Source organism: Pinus tabuliformis, chromosome 5_2 (assembly GCF_031772625.1).
Source record: "Pinus tabuliformis cultivar Carrire ecotype Pingquan chromosome 5_2, CPIR1, whole genome shotgun sequence".
Taxonomy (NCBI): Eukaryota; Viridiplantae; Streptophyta; class Pinopsida; order Pinales; family Pinaceae; genus Pinus; species Pinus tabuliformis.
This window is the reverse complement of record NC_142306.1, coordinates 230,325,064-230,329,053: the sequence shown is the minus strand read 5'-3', so window position 1 is coordinate 230,329,053 and position 3,990 is coordinate 230,325,064. Positions and strand designations below refer to the sequence as shown.

The 3,990-nt window shown below is 35.2% G+C and overlaps 1 long non-coding RNA gene across 1 annotated transcript; it reads right to left on the bottom strand.

The window, feature by feature from the left end:
- Positions 1–1,756: 1,756 nt before the first annotated feature.
- Positions 1,757–2,633, bottom strand: LOC149158379 (uncharacterized). The gene is made up of 4 exons (XR_016261685.1): positions 2,476–2,633; positions 2,299–2,361; positions 2,157–2,187; positions 1,757–2,061 (listed from the first exon to the last, which is right to left on the bottom strand). It is a non-coding gene; the product is annotated as an uncharacterized LOC149158379 (long non-coding RNA).
- Between the last annotated feature and the right edge of the window lie 1,357 nt (positions 2,634–3,990).

Below are 3,990 nucleotides of genomic sequence, written 5' to 3'. Positions count from 1 at the left end.
ACTGTTGGTTGTTAAATAAAATAAATTACTTTTGTACTTTTAATAAACTTTAATTAATTTTTATTATTACAAACTAGATAATTTGTACTTTTAATAAACTTTAATTAATTTTTATTATTACATATACTATTAGTATTATAAGTTTTTATTTATCTATACAATTTTAATAGATTTTTATTCATACTGTTGGTTGTTAAATAAAATAAATTACTTTTATTCAAATATGGTAATAAATTTAACTAACTTATAAATTAATTCACTGAATTTTTCCTACCCCTATCCCTTGGTCCAGTTTTCCCAGTCAAATATAGTTGTTTCCTAGTCAAATATAGCCACTGGATGATCTACCCAAACACCTCTCAATAAACTTGATATGGATCGAAGCCTAAGTTCAACAAAAATAAAATGTTTTATAACTAAAAAATGAATATTAATTATAATAAAAAATAATTATGAGGAATTGTAACACCCCAAGATGCATAAAAATTACTGTGGTTACTAAGTTTGATCTTTACCATTTATTACTTTAATTTTCTTACCCTATGATGTTAAATAATAAATGAATGAGGTTGGAAGGCCAAGAAACATATATTTGGTTACCTAAATTATTGGTAATTAGGAGTTCACATACTTTAACAAAAATAGAAATTGTTTGCATTAATTAAAAGAAATAATTACAACAAAAAAATTACCCATCTACCCTGAAGGGAGATTTTAGATGGGGGAAAAAGAATTTTAGATGGGGGAAAAAGAATCCAGGAGATATCCTAGAACTGGGTGGAATAAACTAGTGGGAAAATATTCAAGGGGAGTGGGTAAAAAGTACATGACTTGAGGTCGGACAGTGAGTCAAGAGGCCCAAGGTACTTGACTGTGGCTGGAATTATCTTAAATGTGAAGAGAAGAAAGTGCTCAGGGTCTGGACGTAATTGCCAGGCTCGCGGCTGGGAGGAGAGACTTTCCAAAAAGGATTGAAGAGGAGAGACTTTCAAAAAAGGATTGAAATTTTCATTACGAATTAATGCTGGACTGTGGAAAATTACTTAAGTGATAGAATAGAAATTTTCATTGCGAAACTTAAGTGATAGAATAGAAATTTTCATTGTGAATTCCTTGAAAATGCATTAGAATAAAGAATAGAATTTACCAGATTCACAATAATAAAAATAGCAGACAGTATGTTATGGAAATAGATGAAATATAGCCAGTAATACAAGTAAAGTATGAAGAAAATAACTCAATATAGGAGATAAGCATTCATGTACTCTTAAAGCAGTAAGAATAATTTTCATGATAAGAAGTAGAAATAATCTGTGTATAATGCTACAAAGTCACAGTAGAAATAATTTGTGTGAAATGCTAAAGGATTACTATAGAGATAAACTAAGTATTATGTCACAAACCATTAGAGAAGTAATCTAGGTGATTCATTGTAAAAACAACCTTTAAAAGAACCGTTGTGGAAGTGCCAAACCGATACGTAAAAGAGCTAAGATAAACTCGCTAAACTACTACCCTGAGAAATGAATCAAAGGTAACCTCTGTCCACCATTAAATCAGAGATAAAATAACTACACCTTCATTCAATTAATGAGATGAACTGAGTTTATATAAATATATTTCACTCGAGTAATAACTTAAAGAAAAGTGCTACATAACAGAACGACTCAACAGCCTGAATTCATCGACAAGACAAAAACCCCGAAAAGACCTTCCAGTGTACAGCTTAGCTATAACATATGCATAACAGAGAAAATTTTAAGGAAAACTCACATTCGATCAGGGGCCAATCGTTCACAACCTTGCATGTGATGTGCACACTGTTTGACCATTCATTTACATAGTTAATTAATTAAAAGCAAAACTTAAACAAGTCTCGGCATAAGGCTCGGCTCGGTACTCAATTTCTTTCGCTGAGTAGTTAATCATTTAATAGCTAAATATTCATGCACCAGAGGTAACTTGTTGCAACCTGGAAATAACCATGGAAATTGTAGGCTCCTAAACCCTTAAAGGACGTTGTCCTAGACACATAACTAACTGGGTAGATATAGAAGAGTACTTGCACACAAACACCCAATAACCATGGAGTTAGTATGCGTTCAAACCTGCATTATATGTAAAAATAATGATGTCGAGAGGAGGGGCATTCTTACCTGAGACTTGAGGGTTCCACCATTGAGTAGCCTACCCGCATCAAAACGAATATCTTCATTAAACAATTTGGAATCGAGAATCTATAAGCAACCAAGAGAAAAACCTATACAAATTTCAAAGCTGTAGGGCTTGTGGGCTTACCTTCGGGGAATGGTTGTGAGAGCAGAGTTTTTCCCGCAATAAAGGAAGGCCATCAATCCACCCCTAGACAACAGAGGCAGTTAATTAAATTCTGCACTAGTTAGAGATTCCAAGCGGAAGACAAACTCATACAATGCAAAGAATCAAAATGGTTTAAGAATAGATTGTTGGGGTTACCTGCCTTCGCAGGACTGACCATAACACCCATGGAAAATAACGGAAGGATCCTATGCCGGCCTGAAACCCTCACTAGACAAATTCATTGCAGAGCAGCAAGATGTGAAGGGCCGACGACAACAAATGACTCTACCGGGCACGTAAAATTGGTTAGGGGGTTAAACCCTAGACCCTCCCTATCGTCAGATTTCCTAGCAGAGATCGAAGGGCATGAAATGATACAAGCGTTGCTCGAGATCGTCACCAACTAGCACACACATGCATCAATCTCAGCTACCAGCTTGCCACGGGTCCCGATGTACAAAGGCCAGTTAATCAAGGTCTGGTCACAGATGGCTACCCCGCTAGGGGACATGTGAACATTAATTGTTATCCACCACATACACAACACTAACTGCAAGGTGTAATGAAACATACGAAAACCATATGAGCATTGTCCATGCTTAAGGTTTTAATTCAGTTGCATTAATAATTCTTGTAATCTCACTGCAGGGTCCATTTATCAAGGCCTGTTATAATTATGTATTTAATTTTTTTTATATGTTCCGTAGTTTAAGGTTTTAAGAGCTCAGGTTCGTACAGTGAGACTCTTTGGTAAATATATATATTTGAAATGGATGCGATTTTTTTAAAATTAACTAAGTAAATATATGTGTTAACACACAGACCACATCAATACAAAAAGGGTCAGAATGTAGAGGAGCCCAGGACCACCCAACCCGCCAGAAACAACTTATGTTAATGCTAACCTTAACATTTGGATACAACTGGGTGAGGAATATCATCAAGCTAATGCAGTTTTACTCGAAACCCTTTAGCAGCTGCATGTTGAGATGACAAATCTAAGAACAAACAATGAACGACTACGTCTAGAATAGGAGAAAATTCTTAGAAGTCTGTCCAATCAAAATAACCAAAGACATCCGGACCCCAGTGCTGAAAACAGGGAGAAGACACCAACGGCTGAACATGGAGAGGAAAATGCTGAGTCAGCTAAAAATCATGGTGAAGATGAAGAAGGACACCAGGACAATGTTTCCAACCGTAGGAATCAACACAAGACGAAAAGACAGAAATCTGAATAACAAGGAGAATTTAAAAAGATTAAACCATCACTCTTTGAAGGGGAATTTGAAGAGGCAACGAAAGCTTGGTTAATTGATATGAGAAAATATTTTCAAATTTCTGAGTACACCAATAAACTAAAGGCAGGATTGACAGTTTATCAGTTCAGGGGTAAGGTTACCCTTTGGTGGGAAGAAATCAAAACAATGAGGAAAATTGACGAAGAGCAGGTTACATGGAACGAATTCCAAAAGCATTTCAAATACAAGTATTTAACTGAACGTTATTATGATGAAAAAGAAAAAGAATTTCATGAGTTAAGATTGGGAACCTTAACCATGGATGAATATGTGACACGATTCACCTCCTTGCTGTGTTATGTGCCTTATATGCAAGAGGAAAAGGCCAAAATTCAATGCTTCATCAGTAGCCTATCTAATTTTATGAAGG